Source organism: Hibiscus syriacus, unplaced genomic scaffold, assembly GCF_006381635.1.
Source record: "Hibiscus syriacus cultivar Baekdansim isolate YM2019G1 unplaced genomic scaffold, ASM638163v2 tig00110114_pilon, whole genome shotgun sequence".
NCBI lineage: Eukaryota > Viridiplantae > Streptophyta > Magnoliopsida > Malvales > Malvaceae > Hibiscus > Hibiscus syriacus.
Window position 1 is genome coordinate 4546388 of NW_024062594.1, and position 15808 is coordinate 4562195.

Here is a 15808-nt window from a genome sequence, read left to right on the forward strand (position 1 = left end):
GAGTGTGGGATGGTAGTGTGATAAGATGACTCCCCTTGAAGTATAAAACAAAAAAAGGAGTTAAACTATGCTTGATGAATAATTTGATGCATTGGCAAAACAGAAGTGCTTACTTATGAGTTTTCTAACTATGTTAAAGCATAGACTGCTATACAATCACACACACACACCGACAAAGAATCATGACCTAAGAAAGGTACTTGACTTATCGTACAGTCTACCATGTTGAGGCTAAACTTGTTGCTGAAGGCTGAAATTTTAAACCACATGATTGTCCTAATTTTTTACTTTGCCATGGAGATTTATTTCTCTACTACTTATTATCCATTGCTTGAGGATAAATAATAGCTTAAGTTTGGGGGTGTGATAACTCTGTAAAAAGACTATATTTTAGGTCTTTTTACTTAAGTTATTGATTGTCTAAAAGACATTGACATAACATTTTTGCTGCATATAGTTGCATTTAAGACATATTTTCATGTGGTGGATAAGTTTTGCCAAGGTAAAGTTTATTTGATTAAACCGATGCTGCTGATGAGAAAGGTTGTTTGTTGATTGTGATGATACAGGAAATGACTGAGGAAAAATTTATTTGCCAAGACAAATTAATTTGCTAGGGCCAATGGAACATAGAAGATTAAGACAATGAGGAACATATTTCCTTTCCAAGGCAAGATTTATCTTGCACGTCTGACGCAGATCTGACGAACTATTGACGTCACCTACCAGCTGTCTGATTGACCTCATATGCATGCAAGCCCCCAAGATTCTGACAACAGCTAGCCACCTTTCCATTTATACCTTGGACAAGAAAACACGAGTATTTAGGGAATATTTAATGATGTGAAACCCTAGGAAAATTTCCTCAATAAATACCCAGTTACAGCCGCAAAAAAAAGGAGGCAGTGGGAAGAATCATAAAGAGAAAATACCCTAGGTTTGGAAAAAGGCAGTCGCGACGTCATTTTTTCCACCACCATCATTTGTCTGTCCTTGGTGCCCTTCATAGCCAGGCTTCGTTGGGGCAGCGGCCATGCCCTCGAGAGAGGCTGGTGCGTTGGAGCAGTCATGGTGGTGCTCTGATGTCTTGAAAGAGCTCTGTTTCGGGAGTTTTTCTTCCTCTTGTTCTTCATGTTTTATTTTTCTAAGGGCTTGTACTTAATGAATATTTTTTGGATGATGTTAACCATACCATAAACTGTTTTATTTGGTGTTGAAAATGCTTGGATGATATTTTATTTTACCGTTAATGAATGATTAAGTATGTTTTTGTTAAGTGTTGTTTTGTTCACTGTTTTACCCTTTTGCCTTGACACTGTAAGAGCTTCGAGAGATTGCCTGGTGCCAAGGCGAAACATTTCTAGACCTTATAAGAGCTTTCAAGTTATTGTTGTTTTTCTAGAAATAGATTCTTAGATTCGAGAGAATTAAGATAGATCTACGTGAACAATGGAATAGATCTGGGATGGTGATGTTATAACCTACCTGCCTTAGAGATAAGGAGAGAGTTTCAATCGACTAAAAGAGATAAACACTGGAGTAGAATAAACAACAACTATAGTTAACGCTGAGGGGTATTGCCACAACAACAGTCTGACAAACTAAAGGTTGTAGCTCACGTCGAGTAGTATTGCCATATGTAACATCCCAAATTATAGGTTAGTGACTAAATTGTAAAATTTCAAAATTTGGTGATTAAAGTGGAAAAGTTGAAAAGTTCAATGATTTATGTGGAGATAATCCCTGGAAGTTTTTAGTAATTATCCAAAGTAGTAAAGGGCAAAATGGTCATTTGACAATAAATATATTTTTATCCCCTTTAATAGGAGATTGAAACGTGAAAGATGAAAACATTTCATATCTTCTTCCTTTCTTCTTTTTCCTCCCGTAAGAGCTCAAGGGCAAAGGTAAGTTTCTTCATTAGTTGATTATTTGTTCAACTAAAGGTTTGGTGTTGTTCATTGGATATTAATTAAGCTTAAGGAAAGCTTAATTGGTTATAAAACAACAAGATGAAAGGTATATGAGAGATTAAAGATTTTGAGTTTTTGAATGAAATCTTGAAATAAAGTTGATAAGTTGAATTTTAAGTTGAATTTGACTTGTCAATAGTTAAATTAAGAGATTTGGAGTGATAGAAATGAATTTAGAACATGTTGAAAATTGAGTATAATTCTTGAATTTCATTAAGAGGAGAGGATTTTGAGATTAATATGGATTAAATGAGTACAAATGGGCTTAAGTATGTGTGTTTGAGTTTAGTATATAGGAGAGGTTGAAATATGAAGTGTTTAAGATGAAATGAAGTAAATTTCGTGCTGAAAATATGATTTCTGGACAAGGGGAATCGGTACCCATTCAAGGGAATCAGTACCCATTCAATGGGGAATCGATACCCCTCAAGCGAACCAGAAATTCCAGAATCTCATAGGGGAACCGATTCCCCCACAGGAGGGAATCGATTCCCCCTAAAGGAAAAATGTGAATATTGGTTTAATAAGTTTGTTTAAGTTGCTAGTATCCAATTACAAGGTGTAGGTATCTAATGATTGCCTCAAAATGTACATTTATGTAGATTCTACGCGTAAAGCAATTCCAAAACATTTGATAAGTAAGATCGATCAAGGGAAAAATAAGAGATTGGAATTGACTAGTGAGACCAAGGTGAGTGCATACTAGTGATATGTAGTGTTTAATGGAAATAAGACTTGCGATGAGTCTATTTCCTAGAGTAATATGCATGAAGTCATGGACATGATTATGTGTTGTTATAATTATATGTGATTATATGTATTACATTGATTGTATGTATGCATGACTAAAGATAATGATATGCTTTGTATATGTTTTATGATTATGAATAGGTAGAAAGGAAACAAATGATGATATAAGAATCTATTATAAGATATATGATATGAAAATATGATAGTGAGCTATGTGAAAGAACTATGAGATATATGAGTTATATAGAAAATATGCGAACAAGATATGACATCTATGTTTATATGAAACAATGCAAGGTGATATGTGCTATGTGAGATATAAATATAAATCATATGAGAATGAAAAGAATTACATGAAAATAGACTAAGTGATTACATGTATATGTGAAAGAAGCTATATGATACGATCTATGTGATTACATGCAACATATGATATTAGATATATGTTTACACATATATGTGGTATGTGACAGAAGAGAAGGAACATGTGATTATGAGATCAATGATTACACGTACATGTGATACGTGACTGAAAAGAAAAGATATGTGTTTATAAGAGAAAGAATATGAATAAGTAATGTGAACTGTTATAAATGATAATGCCCATGTTATGTGATATGAGAGCTAGGGGTATAGTTGGCATGCCAAGGGTCGAGGGTTTCCTATGTTCTTCGGGACATATGGACTGTTTACCTATGTTCTTCGGGACATATGGACTGTTTACCTATGTTCTTCGGGACATATGGACTGATTACCTAGGTTCTTCGGAATCTATGGACTGGTCTTTCGGGATATTGATCGAGCTGTGGTGACAACATATGTGTGCACAACCTCAATGTACTCACATACCTTAAGTTCTCACTAGTGTACATGGGCTAATAAAGTGATTAAACAAGCATACTGAATGTGATATGTATACGATGGGTTTATTAATGGTTATCAAAGGTAAGTGGTTTGAAATGTGTTACATGAACCATATGATGTTATGTGTGTTTCTTAATGATAATGATGGTATAGGTTTATGTATGCTTTATGTTATATGAAATATTATATGTTTTATATGCCTCACTAAGTCATCGACTTAGCGTGTGATTGTTTCACACGTAGGTTTGTAAAGCGAAAAGAAAAGTAAAGAGGAACAAAGACAGGTCAGTTCTCCTTACCGAATGTCAAATCAGAAGAGAGGTGAATAATATGTATTTTTGTATATAAAGTTCTAGTTGGCATGTAATCAAAAGAATATATTGTATAAGCTCTGAATAATTTTGTAAATATTTTGAATAATTTAAATGTTATAAAAGTTTTTAAATTACTCACTATTTTATACGAATAAATTTTTGAAAAGTCAATGTGACACTTCAGACTCGTATCCTGGTCGGATACGGGTTGGGGGTGTTACATTTAATGGTATCAGAGCGACGGTTTAGCCGATTCTAGGCTAAAAACGAAGTCGAAAGTGTTTTAAAAAGTGTACATGCCAACACAAAGTGAAAAATTTTCTGATCTGATAGGGTAAGGAGTGTGTTGTCTTGTTAATAGAGTTAAATTGTTATGTTATATAAGATAAGTGAATACTGAGAATGATTTATGAGATATATATATGTTTATATGATATGATAGATGATATGTGAACATATGCAAATGACATGTTATATGATATGCATTGGATGATCATATGCACACGTGATATGTGATAGAAGAAATGATATGAGAGTTTCTAAAGTGAAATACAAGACGATAGGCCTGAAGGTAATAGCATTCACCTGCCCTGGCCAGGCAGGGAGAAGAGCGAAAACCTCAGGGAATGCCTGTATAAGATTAGAGAATGATTCATGATGTTGAATGATATTCCGATGTGTTTTAAATTGTATACTTTGTTAACTCATAGAATAAATGTATCGAATAGAGTTAAGTGCACCCGAGTTCAAGGGTGAATTTGAGAAAGGTTCTATTGTTACAGACCTTTGGATAAATGATATGAAGATAATGCTATAAGGTGTTTATTTCTCTAAAGATGAGAAATTAAATTGAGAAGTTTCGTTACTACGTAGATAAGATAAAAATATGGTGAATGAAAGTGTCACCATAAGAAAGTTAAAAGATCTAAAGATGTGGCTAGAATTGTAGAAGAGTTCAAGAATAAGTGAATCAGTGACCAGTTTATAAGATAAATGCAATTAGTGTGATAAATTTGAAACAAAGAGATAATACTGGGTATAAGCAAAATGTGGATATTATAAGGGTTTGCATTCTAGATGAAAAGAGTTAGCGTTGGCTAACCCGTTTATGTGACGAAAAGTGTATTGAAATTAAAGGATTTGAAGATATTATTAGGATAAGTTAACCGAATATGAAACGAATATGGATATAGTTGTGTATCTCGACCATGTAAATGTGATGTAGTGAAGGAGATAAGGATTCATATGGTTAAGGAAAGTTATAAAGTAATAGAAAAGTTTAAGAATCAATATATCAACAATCAGTTTATAAGACAGAGAAAGTTAGAATGCTTGATTTTGAAAACAGAGGAATCGTAACGTGTAGGGATATGAATATAGTTGGATAAGTTGAAGAAATTGTTGTTAAGTTATTTGAACGAAAAATGATGTATGTAAGTGAGGTATAGAGGGTTTGTGCCTAGACGAAAAGAATATTATTGATATTTAAAAAAAAAATTTGTTCTTTTCAAGAAGTGATGAATTGTATTAAAGATCTAGAGAGATCTCAGAAGAATTAAGAGAATTCGTATCTCATAAAAATCGATATTATCGAAGAGAGACATAGATTATGATTGTCAATTACAGACTCGATTTGAATTAGTTGTATTCCATAACAAAGGATCAAAACTTGATGAAAGACAGATACGCTTGAATAGTAGAGTCTGGTACTGGAAGATTAAATAAGGAGTTAAGAATGAATATGAAGTTAAGTTAGAAGGGAAAGTAATGGATTGGATTAAAAGTTCTGCTAGAAAATAGGTAAAGCAAAATTATTTTAAAAGGATCAAGTGATATAGGTACTGTTTTGCAAGGGTTTAAGAATAGGTGCATTGATGATTGATTTATAAGATAAAGGAAATTGTAATGCCTGAGTTTGAACCCAGGAAAATTGCATTGTGAATGAGTAAGAATATGAGTTGAATGAGTCAAATAAATTAATGCTGAGTTAGTTTCGACCGGAAAGAGTAAAGGATTAATATGTTTGAAGGAAGTCAAGTATATGTGTATTATGATTTGAATAAGGGCTTTACGAAGAATAAGGTATGTGCAAGGAGTATTAATTATCAAAGTGATGAAGAGATGATAAAGATTAGTAATCAGAGATGAGTACAAGTGAGAGGAAAAGAGTATGTGAGCATGAAAGAAATATATGATTTATGTATAAGGAGATTTTGATTTTGAATAAATAAAGATTATGTTTCTTGGTCAAGCAGATTTAGTCAGAGGAATAAAGAATAATTTATATGTATTAAGAAAGTGTAAGAAGTAATTAAGCGATGATGGAATAAAGGTTGGTTATTACTGCAAGGTAATTAAAGATTGATAAGGAATTTGATTGATTAATGATTTTGAGTGATAAGAACTGATGCTATTGGTTATATGATAAGTGACATGATAAGGTTGTAAAAAAAAAAGAAAAAAAAGAGGGTAGTTGAAGAACTAAGGGAAAGAAAGATTAAGTAAAAGAAACAACATGAGAACATTAACAGGCATGTTCTTATCAAGGTGTGCAGTGAAAATTCGAGGACGAATTTTCTTTAAAGGAGGGGAGATTTGTAACATCCCAAATTATAGGTTAGTGACTAAATTGTAAAATTTCAGAATTTGGTGATTAAAGTGGAAAAGTTGAAAAGTTCAATGATTTATGTGGAGATAATCCCTGGAAGTTTTTAGTAATTATCCAATGTAGTAAAGGGCAAAATGGTAATTTGACAATAAAGATATTTTTATCCTCTTTAATAGGAGATTGAAACGTGGAAGATGAAAACATTTCATATCTTCTTTCTTTCTTCTTTCTCCTCCCGTAAGAGCTCAAGGGCAAAGGTAAGTTTCTTCATTAGTTGATTATTTGTTCAACTAAAGGTTGGGTGTTGTTCATTGGATAGTAATTAAGCTTAAGGAAAGCTTAATTGGTTATAAAACAACAAGATGAAAGGTATATGAGAGATTAAAGATTTTGAGATTTTAATGAAATCTTGAAATAAAGTTGATAAGTTGAATTTGACTTGTCAATAGTTGAATTAAGAGATTTGGAGTGATAGAAAGGAATTTAGAACATGTTGAAAATTGAGTATAATTCTCGAATTTCATTAAGAGGAGAGGATTTTGAGAATTAATATGGATTAAATGAGTACAAATGGGCTTAAGTATGTGTGTTTGAGTTTAGTATATAGGAGAGGTTGAAATATGAAGTGTTTAAGATGAAATGAAGTAAATTTCATGCTGAAAATATGATTTCTGGGACAGGGGAATCGATACCCATTCAAGGGAATCGGTACCCATTCAATGGGGAATCGATACCCCTCAAGCGAACCAGAAATTCCAGAATCTCATAGGGGAACCGATTCCCCCACAGGAGGGAATCGATTCCCCCTAAAGGAAAAATGTGAATATTGGTTTAATAAGTTTGTTTAAGTTGCTAGTATCCAATTACAAGGTGTAGGTATCTAATGATTGCCTCAAAATATACATTTATGGAGATTCTACGCATAAAGCAATTCCAGAACATTTGACAAGTAAGATCGATCAAGGGAAAGATAAGAGATTGGAATTGACTAGTGAGACCAAGGTGAGTGCATACTAGTGATATGTAGTGTTTAATGGAAATAAGACTTGCGATGAGTCTATTTCCTAGAGTAATATGCATGAAGTCATGGACATGATTATGTGTTGTTATAATTATATGTGATTATCTGTATTACATTGATTGTATGTATGCATGACTAAAGATAATGATATGCTTTGTATATATTATGTGATTATGAATAGGTAGAAAGGAAACAAATGATGATATAAGAATCTATTATAAGATATATGATATGAAAATATGATAGTGAGCTATGTGAAAGAACTATGAGATATATGAGTTATATAGAAAATATATACGAACAAGATATGACATCTATGTTTATATGAAACAATGCAAGGTGATATGAGCTATGTGAGATATGAATATAAAATCATATGAGAAGTGAAAAGAATTACATGAAAATAGACTAAGTGATTACATGTATATGTGAAAGAAGCTATATGATACGATCTATGTGATTACATGCAACATATGATATTAGATATATGTTTACACATACATGTGGTATGTGACAGAAGATAAGGAACATGTGATTATGAGATCAATGATTACACGTACATGTGATACGTGACTGAAAAGAAAAGATATGTGTTTATAAGAGAAAGAATATGAATAAGTAATGTGAACTGTTATAAATGATAATGCCCATGTTATGTGATATGAGAGCTAGGGGTATAGTTGACATGCCAAGGGTCGAGGGTTTACCTATGTTCTTCGGGACATATGGACTGTTTACCTATGTTCTTCGAGACATATGGACTGTTTACCTATGTTCTTCGGGACATATGGACTGTTTACCTATGTTCTTTGGGACATATGGACTGATTACCTAGGTTCTTCGGAATCTATGGACTGGTCCTTCGGGACATTGATCGAGCTGTGGTGACAACATATGTGTGCACAACCTCAATGTACTCACATACCTTAAGTTCTCACTAGTGTACATGGGCTAATAAAGTAATTAAACAAGCATACTGAATGTGATATGTATACGATGGGTTTATTAATGGTTATCAAAGGTAAGTGGTTTGAAATGTGTTACATGAACCATATGATGTTATGTGTGTTTCTTAATGATAATGATGGTATAGGTTTATGTATGCTTTATGTTATATGAAATATTATATGTTTTATATGCCTCACTAAGTCATCGACTTAGCGTGTGATTGTTTCACACGTAGGTTTGGAAAGCGAAAAGAAAAGTAAAGAGGAACAAGACAGGTCAGTTCTCCTTACCGAATGTCAGATCAGAAGAGAGGTGAATAATATGTATTTTTGTATATAAAGTTCTAGTTGGCATGTAATCAAAAGAATATATTGTATAAGCTTTGAATAATTTTGTAAATGTTTTGAATAATTTAAATGTTATAAAAGTTTTTAAATTACTCACTATTTTATACAAATAAATTTTCGAAAAGTCAATGTGACACTTCAGACTCGTATCCTGGTAGGATACATGTTGGGGGTGTTACAGCAACCGTATAAGAATACTCAGTAATCCTGGCAGGCAGCCTAATCATAGCATACCAAATCATTCTTAGCATGAAATAACTTCTCGCCATAGCAAAACCAACCTAAGTGCCCTGTTAGAAGTCTGATTGTGTGAGGTTTCTATTTTATTTATAGAGTTTTAATAACTTTAGCCTTGGCAACTTTTATTTGTTTACCTTTGCATATTTTTCTTACCTCGACAAAACTTTTCTGCTCACTTCACTTTATAATTATTCTTGCCTCTGTCATACTTTTTTCCATCTGTTTATACCATTTGCCATTGCATATTTTCCTTGTTTATATCATTAGACTTATATACTTAGGATTAGTTAGTGACACATATTCGTAGCTGTAGCAATCTTTTAAAAGCCCTCCAATCCCTGTGGAGACGATACTCACTCACTATTATATTACTTGCATTGATTGTGTACACTTGCACAGATTTGCTTGCCTTAGCATATGCACTTACAAGCGATCAACGACTTAACACAAGAGTTGACAGAGTAGACACCAATCCCATTTCTTTTCTAGATCAGACCATTTCTCGAAACTGTTCCAGTTCTCACAACAAATTTGACCACTGTTCCAGTTCCCAGTCACTCAAGCTTCTCCTCAACTGTACATGCCAAAACCAACCTGTAGATCGAACTCAACAAACTCAATTAACTTGTCATTCTTTTTTGTAGAAAGGGTAAACAGTCTAGGAAAAATAACTTTGAGAGGTGAATCTAACACCCAATTGTCCTGCCAAAAACAAATATTCTCATCATTGCCCACTTGGACTTTAAATAGGCTGTGAAATTTGGAACCAAAAAAATCTTCATTGAAATGATTATTAACCATCGATTTCCAAATCCAAGAAGCTTGAGCTGGAATCTTACTATTGAACAATAATAAGGTCGAGTCGAGATTGTATTTGCTGCAAATCATTTTCCTCCAAACGGAGTCCTTATCATTAGCGAACCCCCAATACCATTTTCCTAAGAGAACTATATCATAATATTGATGTCCAACACACCCAGACCATTATTATTCTTGGTTTTACACACTATCGACCAATTAACCCAATGAATTTTATTCTTCTCTATTCCACCGCCCCATAAGAACTTTGCCATAATGGAGTTAAGTTTTTTATATACTAAAGAATGAATCTTAAATAAGGACAGATAATAAGTTGGAAGCGAACATAATACCGACTTTAACATGACCAATCTCCCAGCTAAGGAAAGGGTTGAAGCCTTCCAACTTGCAAGTTTCTTGTAGAAATTCTGGACAACCGGATCCCATAGGGTCGAGGAATTTCTGTTTGCACCAAGTGGAAACCCAAGGTAATCAGAAGGGAAACTTCCAACAGAGCAACCAATAGCCCTCGCCTACTCCTTTACCTCCTATTCGCTAGTGTTTATGCCAAATAATATGTTTTTCTTGAGATTCAGTAGAAGACCATACATGACTTCAAAAATTCTTAAAATTCTCTTAACATTTAAAATCTGCATCTTCGAGGTATTACAGAAAATGATAAGATCATCTGCAAATTGCAGATGCGATAAGTTAAAAGAATCCTCATTTCGGCCAAAAACCAAACCACTGAACAGACCTGAAGAAACTACCTTAAAAAGCAATAAGTTTAGAAGTTCCCCAATCAAGTTAAACAACAGTGGGGAGAGGGAGCAACCCTGTCTAAGAACCTTTTCCATAGGAAATTCCTCAGACGGAACCTCATTAACCAAGATTGATACCAAGGAAGTTGTAACACATTATCTAATCCAACTACACCATTTACTTCTGAAACCTATATTCTCCATCACTTTAAAGAGAATAGGCCAATCCACCGTGTCATAGGCTTTCCTGAAATCCACCTTGAACACACAACCGTTTAGTCATTTTTTCCTCCAAAAGTCAATTCCTTCATTAGTAATAAGAGAATAATTCAGGATTTGACGACCATGAATGAAAGCAAATTGCGAAGAGTTGATGATATCATTGATGCAACATCTCAATCTCCTCGAAAGACACTTCGAAATAATCTTATGCATCCCTCCTACTAAGCTGATGGTCTGTAGTCATCTATGCCACCAATATTGGAACCCTTTGGGATGAGAGTTAAGAAAGTATGATTAATTCCATGCTCCCAATCTTTCCCCAAGGAAAAACTATAGAAAAATTTCAGAATATCTTCTTTTAGGACTGGCCAAAATCTTTTGAAAAACTCCATATTCAACCCATCAGGCTCAAGAGCTTTATTGCTATCACACGAGTTTAAAGCCTCCAAAATTTTTTCCTCCGAAAACTCATTTTCTAAAAGTAGGCGTTGCTATAAGGAAATTCTAGAAAAATTCAGCTTAAAATCTTCCAATTCCAAAGTTGAACGATAATAATAATTTCAAAAAAGTGGTATCGGACACTTGCCTTGATAAGAATCAGATTATTGATGATCTCACCTTTTACAATAAGAGCATTCAAGGAATTCATCTTCTTCCTAATGGAAGCGCATGTATGGAAAAATCTTGAATTATGATCACCATTTTTCACCCATTTTGCTCTTGATTTTTGGAACCAAATTTACTCTTCGATTTTATAAAACTTCCATAATTCTGTCCTAAAAAAACAAATATGTTGTATTTCCGCTTCCCCTCGAATCTTGCCTCTGCTAAATATCCTTCTCTAACTTATCAATTTTTCCTTTTAGGTCAAAAATCAAAGCACCTGGAAATTGTTCTCTATTTCTAGACTAATTTTTAATAGCAGTTTTCGAACTTCTTAGAATACTCAAAATCCCAACTCTTTTCTACTTTTATTGCAATCTTTGATCGATGATAAGACCATTTCCTCGAAACCATCCTCATTCATCAAATAATTGAAATGCTTGAAAGGTTTTTTGCCCCAATTTACTCCATCATTCTCAAGGATAATTACATTAGGATTAGAAACAGATTTAGGAAGTAGAGATTGGATAATTTCGATAAATATTGACATGAAATTAACATCTACCAAAAATTTGTCCAGTCTAATAAAAGGAATTCTCGATTGTTAGACCAAGTAAACATTGTTCTAAATAAAGGTAGATCAATTAGACCGGCCTGTTGAATAAATGTCTAAATATCTCCATAGAGTTCCAGTTTTGAGCTTTGTCTTTCTTCTCTTCTTCTGATATATAGACGTTAAAGTCCCCTCCCACACATAAAGGTAAACTATGACAATTAAGAAACAAACATAGCTCCTACAAAAAACTAGCCTTCTATTCCTCCACTGAAGGCCCATAAACATTAATGAATCCACACTTTAATTGATTAGTTTGAAATTTCCCAAAAATAGCAATGAATCTTCTGTTGATATGATTATCATTCATTTAAAAAATATTGTCATCCCAACAGCTTAAAATACCTCCTGAAGAGCGTACAGCTGGTGATTTAACAAACCCTGGAAGACTGTTCAACCCACTTCTCAACTTTGGTTTCTTGTAGAAAAACGAATGAAGGATTGATCTTAGAAATAATTTTTTGAACAGCACGTTGTGTCTTCTTTTTTCCCAAACCCCTAACATTCCATGAAACAATAGTTAACTTTGGCATCATAATAAAAAAAATCAAGGACCCTAACCTTTCCCCAATAACCAACCCCCTCACCTAGCCAACTATTGCCTTTCTCCAAACTTATGATTTTTCCAGAAAGGATTTTTTCCCTTCCTTAAATGATACTCGCAATAGCTTGCTTATTTCCCAAATAGTCAAAGCTTCCTCCAATATTACCAAAAATGCCGATGAGGATATTGTAGAATTGCTAACCTGATCTAAGGTATCCCTTATCAGAAATCTTTTAACTTTTATACTGATTTTCTTCTTTATGGAGCCAGAACTGTCAGCTTCCGAAAACCATCCTTCATCATCACTGTCAATACCTCTGACCTCTGTTTGTCCCTTAGAAAAAGAGTCCACACAACCCTCTCTAGCCATCTCTATATCCGAGTTTACATACTGACCCGAACATAATACTAGTGGCCTCTCCCTTTGTTTACCTATATCTCCCTCATTTCAGAAAATAAACCCTGCTCCTTTGTATACCAGAATTTCTTTTCCTAGACCTTTTATATACTCTTTTAAAGCTATCGATCCTTTTTCTCCCAACTGGGGATGTAACACCCATAACCCGTACCCAACCCGGATACGAGTTCGAGGTTTCACATTGACTTTTCAAATCATTAACTAATAACAAGGAAAATTTAAACTTTTATTCTTATTAAGAAGGTGGAACCCTTGAATTAAAGTAATTAATAAAACTTGCATTCATACTTAAATAAGCCAATAATAATTTACATAAATTCAAAAGTATAAGTTTACAAAATAGATCAGAGCATTTCAATTTAAACTCGTAGTACATGCTAACAGTTACAAATTTACAAGAAACTTACATTTATATTGTTCTGATCTGATCTTTGCAGGAGTATGTTGTCCTCGCCTATCCTCAATCTTCTGTTTTCTTCAAACCTACGTGTGAAATAATCACATGCTAAGTCGTTGACTTATTGAGGCAAGTACGGGTCAAATAAAGCATTATATAACAGGCATTGACATTTTTCTATCATCTGATTGGGCTTTGAAGGGAAGACTGATTTTAGAGAGTGACTGTAAATCTACAATAGACTGGATTTTGTTGCCTAATTCTGCTCCTACTTTCTTCAGTTCTCCTGTTTTGGATATTGTGTCCTTAGCTTTAGAGAGGGCGGTTATTATTAGATTAATTCCTAGGGGTTGTAATTGGGAGGCTGATAAATTAGCTAAGGAGGGGATCAGTTGATTATAAGGTATTTTTCTAGGGAGCTTTAATGTTTTTTGTTTAATTTGCTACCCTAAGTGTATTGGTGTAATTTAATGTACTTGTTTTATATATAATAAATTGAGGCATTCTTTTCCTCCTTCCGCTACTTGTTATTTTTTAGAGTCAACTAAGAGAGGGTTTTAATGAGGTCTCCTATTCCTATAAAAAAGCATTATATAATAGCTTCTTATTCATTTCATAGAAACACATTTCATAAGGGATTCAATTAACTTTTCATAACAAGAGTGTATAATTTTATACCTTGTTCGGATTATATAACCTTAATTTCAAATTCCCAATGTATATTACTGTGAACTCTAGGTATTTGAGTACCTTGAGGTTGTGTACTAATGTTGTCACCACAACTCACATAATTGCACCGAAGTGCCACATAGTTTTGCCCCGAATGACCACATAGGTTTGTCCCGAAGGACCACATAGAACCCTCGACTCTTAGCATGCCAACTATACCTCTAATCCTCATACATATACCTTGGACTTTTAATCACATAATTATTTCTCATTTCTTTATTCATAGTGTGTCATGTTCACATAGGCACTTTCACATAGAGTATTTTCGTATACACATATTCACATATCACATTCGTATAATCATATATACATAAACATCAAAACATAGCTTAAGTAATATAACTTGAATAAAACATTGAAAAATATAGCAATAAAGAAATTGAAAGGTTTTCGATCGAAAACTCTGAGGTTGACTTATCACAAGCAACCCTCGAATCTAATATAAAATAAATAAGTTGCACTCACTTTTGCCCCACTGAAGTCCTAGACGAATCCTTATCACTATTGATCGATAACTTATAACGTTGAATCGTCAAGAATTTGTCTTCGTTCAATGTCTACACAATAATACAATCAAAATGAGTATTAGAATTCATATTACTTATTAACCAATCATGATAACTTAAGCTGAAAGAAACACCTAATTTATAATTACAGACGCACTAGTATCAATACTCCTCCTACAATACCGATACTTCCTTTTTATGGTATCGATATCCACTTTGGTATCGATACCATTTTGGCATTTTGGAATTTCAAACTTGGTAATGGTATCGATACCTTACTCTTGGTATCGATACCCCTATTTCACTATCGATACCTCGCTTAATTAGTACCGATAATGATCCTCAAACTCAAACCAGTTTTATCTTGAAATATAGGTATTGTTCTTCCAATACTGATACCCTTGCCCAGAAATTACCATTTCCATTTCGAATTTTAACCAAAACTCACCCAAATCGCCTACTTTTATCTCCTTTTATGCCTTAAAACTTAACTTAACTTGCCCAAACCAACTTATCTCACTTTAAAACTCCTCAATATCCAAAATCTCACTAGCACTCTTGAATCTAAAAATCATAAAATATTTTCAAATATGTTTTAAATATTCCTAATACTCCTAACTCTTTAGTTAGACCCTTGACAAGTCAAATTTACCAATAAAAGTCCAAAAACTAAACCATATCAACAATTCCTTTAAAACCCCACTTTACAAAATCATCACTAACTCAATCATCTTTTAGTTTTAATCTCCCTAAGGCCTCCCTTAAGCTTATAAATCACCCAAAGAATAAGAACCAACTTAAAAATTCAAAGAACAAACAACTTAAAATCAACTCACCTTGAATGGAGCTCACGGGAAGAGAAAGAAGAAGAAGAAGTTCCAGACTTTTCCTTTCCTCTCCCAAACTCCACGTGTATATAACTCTTAAAAGGGAATTAAAATTTATTTTCTTCAAAAAGACCTTAATGCCCCTTTAATATTTCATATTTGATAACAAATCCTAATCAAAATTTCCAAAATTAGTCATTGAATTAATCAATTATTCCACTTAAACCATTAAATTTTTAATTCCTTACGATTTGGTTATTGACCCGATATTTGGGATGTTACAGGGGCACTCTTCATGGATAGTGTGCTTTTAGAACAGTAAGAT